The 12141-nt window shown below is 37.9% G+C and overlaps 1 pseudogene; it reads right to left on the bottom strand.

The window, feature by feature from the left end:
* LOC109002385 lies at window positions 1-11237 on the bottom strand (annotated as a pseudogene).
* Window positions 11238-12141: the final 904 nt, after the last annotated feature.

The following is a 12141-nucleotide window of genomic DNA, read 5'->3' as shown; positions in this document are numbered from 1 at the left end:
ATGAACGGTCAAAATAACAAGGCAAACTCAAGCGGAAAACTATCATTTTTCAAAGACCATACAATGGGAATATTAATTGTACAACATGTGTGTCATTCTGTGACTCGTTCACTGCTGTTTCTTGCATTTCATAATTTTATTGCCGGAAATGAGTAATTGAGGCTTGTATTTCTTCCAGAGTTCTTCCCTTGGTTTCTGGAACCAGTTTGGCAACGAAAACAACTGTCAAGCCAGCAATGCCAGAATATATGAAGAATGTTCCTGAGGAAGAACGGCACAAAACTTGTGATTGCAGAAGAGGAAGAAAGAAACATTTTGCTAAAATTGGAAGTTGAAAGTTTTCATATATAAGTTGATATATAGGACATAAACAGTTACCTGCTGCACTCCATTCCATCATAAAATTGAAAGTGTACGAAGTAATCCAAGAGCAGGACCAGTTCACTAAAGTCACAAGGCTTCCACTCGCCCCCTTGACGTTTATAGGGAATATCTGAAAATGAAAGGAAATTACTCATCCTTGTATTAACACTATAATGCTGATGCAAAATCCCTTTTCACCATTTGAGATAAAGAACCCGCTTTAACTCTTGGCTATTTGTGAAAACTTGAATTTAAGTTTGAAAAGATAACAGAGAACATGAGTAAGGCTTACATTCAACTCACTTGAGAAGCAATTATATATAGATAACTTAGCAAAAAGGATAGAGAGTTTAATAACTTGCATACCTCTGACACTATAACCCATGGTAGTCCCGCCAAGGCGAATGTGTATGCCACACTATACCCCTGCATGGATATTGGCCTGTCAATCCATTCATCTCAATTTGATCTATCACTATTTAAACCTTGGTCCATTACTGAAGTAAATATAAACCTTAGTCCAGAACTGAAGTGAAAAAACCAGCTAGTAAACATGTTAATCGTTTGAAACAATTGGTGATAAGAAGGCTTTGAGCAACCATTAGGTCAGTTCCATCCAAAGTAAGCTCAGAACTTAAAAAACCTCAAGCACTTCAGATGCCCCACATTATAATTTCTAGTTGAAGCATTCATCAGATGAAACTTGAGAAAATCAGCATAGAAATCTTGGGTGCTTTTCTTGAGAAGGGGAGCGATGTTTTTTGGAGTAAAGCACAAACTATATAAAACGTGAGAAAATCAAGAAGTCTTAGGTTCTTTTCTTGGGAAGGGGAAAACTCATCTTTCTATTATATTAGATTACCAGGATCCCAATTAGCACCAAGATGGGAGTAAGCTCCTTTAACCTGTTGAAGTCCTGCTCATAACAAAAGCATTTAAACAATGATAATTCATATATGTTAAGAAAATAACGACTGACACAGAAACTATGAATTTGGTTTTGATAAAAACCTGAAAGCTGAAAGCCAAGCCTACAATTAAGCCACTCAAGCACATTCCAGCAGCAGAGACCTGCAATAATTTGTTGACTTCACTGATATTAGCTTATTGATGAACTAAACCACAGACTTATAGATGACTCTTTGCCATCCTCACCATAAGAAGTGGTTTTCTTCCTGATTTATCTGTCAAGATTACACCCAGAGTGACAGCTGGAATCTGCGAAATAAGGTTTCAAGTGTTTGGGAGATGTATCAAACGGAATCCTGCATCCACTCACAGAAACAATGAGGCATGAGTCAAGCCAAGTACCTGGATGATTGCCATTGATATAGTCCCAATGCTACTTGAAAAACCTTCCATGAACCAGAAATCGTTTTAATCATTTCTTCATTTGTCCAATAATTACACGAAAGATTTCTCAAACTATTAATTTACCAGCTTGTGCAAATATAGAGCTTGCATAATAAACAATTGCTGTGGATCCTACAAGTTGTTGCAGTAACATCAACCCGGCTCCAACCTAAAGTAATTTTGAATAAAATATATAAAAAATATTGGACAAGCTATGAAAAGTAAAGGTACCGCAGTCTGCAGAGAAGGAGGCATACAATGAGGGCATGAACATATCTGCGACGGAACAAGTCCAGAAATCTCGTTTCTGATTGCTGTTGAAGGGTTTCTGTGAAATCCTGCAAATAGGAAGGAGCATATCTAATTTTCTCATTGTCGTGCAAAATATGTGAATAGATAATGAGAATAAGAAAACTATTCTCCCCTAGTGAGGGTTGTGAAAGAGATGGTGTCATAGAAACATAAAATCAGAAGGATACTCTGATGTCAGCTGCTTCTAGAGAGATATCAGCATTCTTTCCCCTAAGACGCTGCAGAGCAGCTTTAAGCTCGTGTTCTTTACCAATTTTAGCCTGCAAACAATTTGTACTCATCATTTCAGCATCCAAATCGATGCTCATCTTTTGTTTTCAGATAAGATAGAAATAGAATTCTAGTATTCTTTAGATGTTTCCTCCTTGAAGCATTTAGATGTTTCCTCCTTGAAGCATTATTGAAAAGGCCATTGAAAACATATTAAAGCATGCATGACATTCTTTTCCATATCATAACCAAAATTACATACATTTTGACAAAATGTGTTGACTCACCAACCATCTTGGAGACTCTGGGACAAAGAATAATCCCACAATTTGTACTAGACAAGGAATGCCACCTGAAAATAAAATAAAATTTGGATAGAACTTTTATTTATCTAGAACAAATCATCTCAAAACTAAATTTACACGGAGAAGTAGCAATAAGCAAGGTACCAATTAAGGACAAGGTGCGCCAGCTAACGACATTTCCAATGAAAAACATAAGTGAAATGCCACAACATATCATCAGCTGCAAACTTGACAATATGTTAGTATGTGAACAACGAGTTGGCTAGTCAATAAAACGCTACAGTGACTGAGTTATACCTGAGCAGCTGATGTAAATTGTCCCCTAATATTCTTAGGTGTTATTTCTGCAATGTATACAGGAACCTGTTTTTTTTTTTTTTTTTCATAGCATTTAGTCACTGTTTCATGTCTTTTAAATAGGTAAACCAATTACAGAACGTTAATCTAACAATTTACCACATAGAAAATAATCCCAACGCCAATACCAATTGACAGTCTTCCAAGATCCAACCACCAAGCATTCTATATCAAGCATTAAACACAATTGTCAGTTGAGATTCAACAGAGAAAATTGGAGGAATTTCCTTCACTAGGTTCTTACTGATTTGGAATATATTTTTTTCACTTATCTGCCCTTTCATAAGTATCAAATAAAATAACAAAGGATAGAATCCTCAGAGAATTGTTAACATATATATCACCATGATGATGTCCAATGTCCTACTTTCGACATCTTTTCAAGTTAGTGTGGGAATAGCCAGGTAACTAAAATTTAGTTCAAAATCAAAATCCATTCTATGTATAATTGCTTCCATAGCACTTGATGCTACAATTGGCTTCGAAAAGGGAATGTAAAGACAAGATGACATGGTACCATTAATTCAACATATTGGCTGTCAGAAGCAGCAATTTAGGGAAGGGAAAGAAGGGAAAGAGGAAAAAAAAAACCTTTGCAAATGCTACAGAAAGCCAACCTGCAAAGCTGAATATTTCAGAGAACCACATTGCCTGCATTTCGGCATCAACAAGAAATTGAAAGGAATAAAAAACTATATCAGCTTTTAATTTTTCAAACAAGATTTACAGTAAGCCTCAAGATGTGACAAAAGAAACTTACACCTTTCCGACCAATACTGTCTGCTATCTTTCCATTTAGTAAGCCACCTATAATTCCCCCGATAGTTATTGCAGAACCAAAAACTGAAAACTGCAAAAGGCAGGAAAATGTAATAACTCATTCCGCTGAAATTCTGAAAAAGGAAAAAAGGTTCAAACGTGGACAATTCGTCAAGGGTGTAAAATCCAGAGAAAATTCAAAATGCATCAGTGAGGAACAAATACATGTATGCATACCTGGTAACACTGCATATACAAGTATGTGAACATGCTTTTTTTTAGCAAGATAAGTAGAATTACCTATGAAAACACTGCATATACGAGTATGTTAACATGCTTTTCTTTTAGCAAGATAACTAGAATTACATATGAAGGGTGTTGGGCTTGTTTGTGTGGAGCCTGGTTTGTTTGTGTACAATGGTTTGATGATCTGATCCGATAAGAATTCGTTGTGATTTTTTAATGGTTTTTTAATGAGACTTGAATCATGGAGTGTAGATAGGCCCAAGCCGAAACAAACAAGGACAAGCCTCATGGGTCCAGGTGCAAAGCCAGAATCAGAAAATTGTTGACCCGTTTTGGCTCTTGTTCCGACCTGACATGCCAACTAAGGTTTACTAATCCGACCCGACTTGATAGTTCGGGTTTACTATATCATTATATTAAATTATTGTACGGTCACTGCACTGTAATCTTGATTTTCATTTGAATAAAATCTTTTGTAGCTCTATGGACGTAGGCACGTTGCCGAATTACGTAAATCTTGTGTGTCGTGCAAGATTGATTCTGTTTTTGCTTAATTATTTTGTTAAAAACTCAACCATTGATCCAAAAGTCATGGAACTGTTAGATATTAATTTGGTTAAACCTTTAACCCTTAGAATCATAACATTCCACAATGCTTCCGAATCCGACGTCTACAGCGGCCCACTCTATCAACACTGACCCGATGGTAGCCATTTCCCTTTTGGCTAGTTTACTCATCCATTAGCATTCAATGACTTAACACTATACCCATATATAGCATCAAGGATTTTTAATCTAGCCTTTAGGTCGCGCCCTCGGTGACTTGAGTTCCTGATGTGGTCTCTTCTCTTATACCGATTGTTAAATGCCCAACCATTGATCCAAAAGCCTAATACTATTGGATATTAATTTGGTTGGTTAAAAGGGGAGATTTTCAAATTATGGTGGAGTATGACCCTCTTATGACCAGTATGAAATAAAGGGTCCAGAGTTAAGCTATTATTGTTTTGGAGATCAATATTGAGTAAAAAAAAAAACATAGGAGAAGGTGCTGACACTGACAGTCTTCGAGTGTGGTGTTCATATGCCAATTAATAGAATGAAGGGTCAGTGATAAGGCTAATTGGGCTGGTTTCAACCTGTGAGTCCCATTCTAAGATGATTGTCTTGAGTTTTTTTACCTCCTCGATGGCTTACAAAACAGGGCAGCCTGTGCTTCACCTTAGAGGGGCTTGACAGCTAAAACACAAAGCCTAGGAAATAGTTTGTTCATCTAACTCGAGATCTCAATGGCATTGGGAGTAAAACGTCCATGGAGTGCCTTGTTCCGATGCATCCTAATCATCTCTGCTCCTGCTTCTCTTACCCATAATTATGCACCACCATCAACTTATATGGCAAAACAATCTTCTCCAAAGGTTATATATAGCACAGATTTATATCCCACATATTGCTCCTCTCCAATGTTCAATGCATCTTGTCTTTGTAATATTGTAAATTTGTACTCAGCCTGAATATGAGATAACACTCTCGACCTCTCACGAAGTGTGGGAGATATACACTAATTGTTATTATGCATTTTTTGGTCTTTCCATTCATTTTCAACTTCCATAACTTCCAACATTTTGAGGTAGTGAAAGGAGTTGTCGTGGGGTAGTGATATTGACTATTGAGAAGTGAGCTAATATGCTGGATTTATTGAAAAATGGCCTTGAGCTGATGGTATACAGATTTGCTGATCAGGTTCATCTGTGGGAGAAAGATGTAGGCTAAGAATGGCCCTCACAGTTGTAGATTCGGATCTAGAGAAGATTTTGCTCGATCCCATTGTTTTAGCTGTCATGAATTCTGCAACTGATGCTTGAGCTTCAACCTGCTGAAATCTCTGAATTAGAGTCCACCTTGTTCCTTTGGAGTTCAGAATCTGCGTACCACTTTGGAATCCCCACCAGAGAGAGTAGGGTCGGGCACCATGATTTTTAGGAGGGAGCAGAAACAACATGCAGCATGATAGAATGGTGGCTGCTACAGATCGGATTATAGTCGTTCTTGCTTCTCCATGAATGTATATGTTCAGACAATATTACACTTTTCCCAGTTACAGACAAATTTGGAATGTTTTTTTTTTTATATAAGTAATAATATTATTCAAAGAAATAGGCATAAGCCCAAGTACACAAGACGTATACAAAGGAAACACCTACTACTTCCAAAAAAAAAGAAACTGACACCATAAAACTAAAACAGAAGGAGAAAATTATCCGCCATTACAAAAGCTTTAGCCCAAGAACTCAATGTACTCGAGAAAAAATCCCTAAGATCTCCCAAAGAGAGTTCTTTATCATCGAAGCATCTCTCATTTCTTTCAAGCCAAATGCACCACATAAGACAAGGAGGAATCATCTTCCATACCCTCACCGCCTTCTTGCAGCCCTTCAAACCCTTCCACCCTACCAATAAATCCACCACTTCTCTAGGCATTACCCAATGTAATCCTGTCCAACTCAAAACCTCATTCCACAAGAATCTTGTCACTTCACAGTGAAGAAAAAGGTGATTTACAGATTCTCTCTCCATCCCTTTTACACATGACACACCAATCAGCAATAAACATACCTCTCCTTCTAAGATTATCAGTAGTCAAAACTTTGCCCAAAGAAGCCACCCAACAGAAAAAAGCAACCTTAGAGGGAACTTTCACTTTCCATATACTTTTCCTCCAAGGAAAAACACAACTACTATTGCTTGACAAAATTCTGTTATAAGTAGAAACTGAAAACTTAGCATTTCCAGCAGGAATCCACACCATGCTATCCTCTCTTTCTAGCACCAACTTTGAGCTGTAGAGTTTAACCAGCAGAGCCTTAACTTCATCTACTTCCCAATCATTAACGTCCCTTTTAAAAATGATATTCCAATCAACCTTATTGTTACTACTACAGTAAGAATCATAAATAGTTGCATTATGATCCCTAGCAATTCTGAAAAGGGTAGGAAATTCCAACTTAAGAGCAGTATCCCCACACCACAGATCATGCCAAAAGAGAATCCTTTTTCCATCTCCAACCTTCAATCTGAAATTATTGGAGAAGGAATTACATCCTTTTCTAATAAATTTCCACAAACTAACCCCGTAAGCTCCACTAGCTGCTTTAGTACACCAACCTCCCCTCGAACTTCCATATTTCACTTCTATCACATTTTTCCAAAGGGCTTTACTCTCCAATTGAAATCTCCAAAGCCATTTTCCAAGTAAAGCTCTATTAAAAAACCTTAAATCTTTAATCCCCAAACCACCACAATCCAATGGTTGACAAACCTTCTTCCAACTAACCAAATGAAACTTCTTTTCCTCACATTTGCCTCCCCATAAGAAGTTTCGAAATAAACTCCCAATTCTCTTTTCAACCCTTGTCGGAAGAGGAAAAATAGAAAGGAAATAGGTGGGCAGGTTGGACAATGTATTGTTTAAAATAGTCTGTCTTTCCCCCTTAGACAAGTAGATCCTCTTCCAACCAGCTAACCTCCTTTCAATTTTTTCAATCACCCCATCCCATATGCTAACAGCTTTAAAAGAGGCTCCCAAAGGAAGCCCAAGATACCTCAAGGGCAAAGAAGAGATTCTGCACCCCAATAAGTTAGCCAAGTCTGATAAATCCTGAACATCACCCACAGGAACAATGTCAGACTTCGATAAATTAACTCTTAATCCCGAAGCAGCTTCAAAACACAGCAAAAGTGCTCTTAAAGCACGTATATTATCCAAATCAGGCTCACTAAAAATCAAAGTGTCATAAGCAAATAACAAATGAGAGATCTTTAAACTATTCCTAGTCTCATTACCCACCACAAAACTGGACAGAAGATTACCCTCCACAGCCTTCTCAATCATTCTACTCATAGCATGCATAATCATAACAAAAACAAAGGGGGAAATGGGATCACCTTGCCTCAAACCGCGGGAGCTACAAAAGAAACCAGCCGGTTCTCCATTCACCAAAATAGAAAATTTTGAAGTTGAAACACATTTAACACCAAAACCAAATCTCCTCAATAAATAATCAAGAAAATCCCAACTTACATGGTAGTAAGCCTTTTCCATATCCAATTTAATAAGAATACCAGCTTTCTCCACCTTCAATCTACTCTCCAAACATTCATTAGCAATTAAAACAGAATCTAAAATCTGCCTACCTCTCACAAAAGCATTTTGAGATAGTGAAATTATCCTCTCCATCACCCTACTCAAACGATTTGCCAGCACCTTAGAGATAATTTTATAAATGCCATTCACCAAACTAATAGGCCTAAAGTCTCTTATCTCCACAGCCCCTACCTTCTTTGGAATAAGAGCAATGAAAGTAGCATTCAAACTCTTCTCAAACCTCATATAGGAGTGGAACTCTGCAAACACCTTCATAATATCATCTCTTACAACATCCCAGCAAACTTGAAAAAATGCCAAAGTGAACCCATCCAGACCCGGAGCCTTATCCTTGTCCATACCCTTTACCACATCTAGAATTTCTTCTTCTTCAAACTATCTTTCCAACCACAGCATCCACCTGCTCTATAGAATTAAAAACAAGGCTGTCCAGTTTTGGTCTCCAAGAATAGTTTTCTGAAAACAACTGCTAAAAAAAAATTCACAATGTGGGCCTTAACATCTTCTTGATCAGTAATCAACCTGTCCCCGTCACAAAGAACCTCAATCGCATTATATCTTCTATGAGAGTTAGCCATTTGATGAAAAACTTTGGTACAACTATCCCCCTCCTTCAGCCACAACACCCTTGACTTTTGCCTCCATGAAATTTCTTCCATTAAGGCTAAATTCTCCAATTCAGAAACACCCCTAATTTTCTGGTTCTATCCTCTTCCGATAACAACCCTTGCACCTCCTTCTCTTCCAAAGATTGCATCTCCTCCATAAGCCGCTTCCTCTTGGTATTCAACAGCCCAAACTCCTCTTTATTCCATCTCATCAAATCTTTCTTAAGAGATTTCAACTTTCTAGCCAAAACAAAACTAGAAGAGCCAGAAAAATTATAGGAATTCCACCAACCTCTAACCTTATCCCCAAAACCTTCAACCTTAAGCCACATGTTCTCAAATTTAAAATAACTTCTTCTACTCACAATCCCTCCACAATCCAACATAATGGGAAATGATCGGAACACAGTCTTGGCAAAACTTTCTGCATCAAACCAGAAAAGTGGGCTTCCCAAGAAGACGAGACCAGAAACCTATCCAACCTAGAAGAAGATCTGCCATTAGACCAAGAAAAATCTCCTCCCACCAAAGGCAAATCTATCAAATTTAAATCAAAAATTAAATCTGAAAAAGTAGCCATAGCACTTGAAAAATATGAATCCCCCGACCTCTCACTAGGAAGCCGAGTAAGATTAAAATCCCCTCCAAAACACCAAGGTAAATTCCACCAACTACAAACACCCGACATTTCGTCCCATAAATGAATCCTCCTACTATCCACATTAGGGTCATAAACCCCGGCAAATGCCCACTCAAACCCATCCTCAAGATTCTTAAAATGACATGCCACCAAGAATTCCCCCACAAAGTGCTCCACCAGCTCCGCCACCCTCCTATTCCACAATATAATGATACCACCTGAGGCCCCATTAGAGACCAGCTCTACCCAACCCACACTACAACAATTCCACAAAGCTTTCAAGATATAAAAAAATTCTTATTTATGAAATTTGTTTGGAAGGTTATTACTGAAGACTCTCTATGGGCCAGATTTTTCCATGCCAAATATGTCAAAAATCACCATATTTCGCTTTTGGAACATGGGAAGGGTTCTCGGTTTTGGAGGATGGTCCATTCATGTATCCCGGATGTCCTGAAGTTCTCAAAGTGGAGAGTTAGGGGGGAAATGTGGCATTCTGGCTGGATAATTGGTCGGATGATGGTCCCCTAGGAGATGCTTTTCCTGTTGTAGGAAATCCTAAATTACTAGTGAAGGAGTGTAGGGTGGAAAATGGTTGGGATGTTGATCTTTTATTTAGTTTTCTTGGTGGTGAAAAGGCTATAGAGGTCATGAAGATCTTGAGTAAGTCTCGGGATGGTGCGGATGTGCTTGTATGGAAGGAGAATACGAATGAGAAATTCTCGACTAAGAGTGCATGGCAATGTATTAGAGTTCGAGCTCCCAAAATCCGTGGGGCTGAGTGGGATTGGCACCCCTGTGTTCCAAAAAATATTTTGGTCACCATGTGGAAGGCTTTTAACAACTCTCTAAGTGTTGATGATAAATTGAAGTCTATTGGAATTCCGGTTGTTTCTAAATGTAATTGTTGTTTGAATGGTGGGTATGAGGACTTAAACCATGTTCTTGCAACTGGAGAAATTACACGTAAAGTGTGGCAATATGCGGCAGCTCAGGTTGGGTTAGGCAGAGTTTCAGGCTCTACGTGGAAACACATTGTTGATGGCTGGTTAATTAGGGCGTCAAGAAATTCTCAAATGGGGCAGATTCTAGGCAAATTCTAGACATCAGATGAGTTTACTTTTGTGAAAATGCCAAAATATTTCTATTTTAACCATTCAAACAAACGTAAGAAACAGAGATAAAAGTGTATAAACAGAACTTACTGCTGTAACAGAGAGGCCCAAATCCTCTATAATTCCGGATTCAGCAGATGATGAATATCCAGTCTGCAAACACAAATATAATTATTCATATATTCTTCAGACCAAGAAAGCCGACCCCACAACGCATTTCCTTTATATAAGACTATTTAATATTGGTACTTACAGCGCAGCCACCGGAGAGAGAACCGCAGAGGGCGACCATGGTGCTCAGTACAACAACAGGTGTGGCTGATGAGGCGCCTGTACTAGCTCTTGGTGGCACCTCAACAGTAACAATGGTAGACTTTGGTAACAGCCCTTCTTCCATCCTCTCTCTCTCTCTCAATTTCTCACGCAAGAATATGGGAAAATATGATCAACACATGATGACAGAAGATAAATCTTTTACTACGAAGAGATGGATTAAATTGGTAGGTGTTGGGAAGTGTTTGGTTAGACTAAAACAGATGGATTAGTGGAGGACTTTGGGATGCGCCACCTACTCTGAACTATATTTAAAGTTCAAAAGCCACGAAATCATATATACATGCCCGTGGTTTCTCTGTTACAACGATTAAGAAATTCCCATGCGAACTATGCCCAGACTAAATTCATCATATAATATACCATCATGTCGAGGAAAGTGATGGAACAAGCTGTAAAGTTTGGGGTAAAAAAATAGATATTAAAACGTGCTCGACAACCACCGATCAACATAATAACAATATTAAAACGCAATTCATAAACATGGAGGCACGCAAAATCTAGGTAATAAAAACTTTTTTGTATTTTTTGTATTTATTTGGATAGTTTATATTAATTACAATGAGTAAGCGAACAAATGATCTTGGTGGATCCTAATTTGTGGGTTTGACCTGCTGTTGGATCTACGAACCAAATGTGGTACTCCATAATCGCCTAATTAATTACATTCATCTTTATTCTTCTTCTACGGAGAAGAGGATACTGAAATTTGTTATGAAGTGATCTGGAACAGATCAGAATTTATGGAAACCGGTTCTAAAACCAGTACTCAATTTGCCAGCTTCTTTGAGTATAGAACCATGGTGCTGCTTTTTCGTGGGTCCCCGAAGTTTTGTACCGTCGAACACTATCGATCGCCGGTAGGACATTCTCATTCTCTGTTTTCACGCGCGCACACACATTCACTCCAAGTTACTTTTCCACTCCAACGAAATTTTCTTGAAATGAGTTTCAAATGTACAGTCGTTTTGGGCATTTTTGTGTAAGCGAACACTTGTGTTGGACTGGTCTTAGTTTGGATTAATTGGGTTGGACGTCCAGTGAATTAAATAGATACTCGGAGTTGGATAGTGGTTTTTTTTTTTTTTTTTTTGGTTTGGTTTGTACTATTTGGATTTTATACCAACCTTGGAGTGGATATTAAATTAGTTGGAGGTATATGTTGACTTCTTGGTGGTTATTTTGAGTTAGCGGCTATTTGGGGTTGATATATTGATTATTTGAGTTTGAAGTTAGTTTGAGTAGATGTATAGGTCAACATTAAAATTGGTATATGATATTCTGAATTGAAGTATGGGTTATCTGGGTTAATATGTGGTTGTTTGAGTTTTGCTAATTTGTTGAAATATGGTTAGGAATTATGGATTTTAATTAT

The sequence above is a fragment of the Juglans regia genome, chromosome 11, assembly GCF_001411555.2.
Source record: "Juglans regia cultivar Chandler chromosome 11, Walnut 2.0, whole genome shotgun sequence".
NCBI classification, from domain to species: Eukaryota; Viridiplantae; Streptophyta; class Magnoliopsida; order Fagales; family Juglandaceae; genus Juglans; species Juglans regia.
Note: the sequence above shows the minus strand (reverse complement) of the source record. Positions and strands in the feature narration are given on the sequence as shown.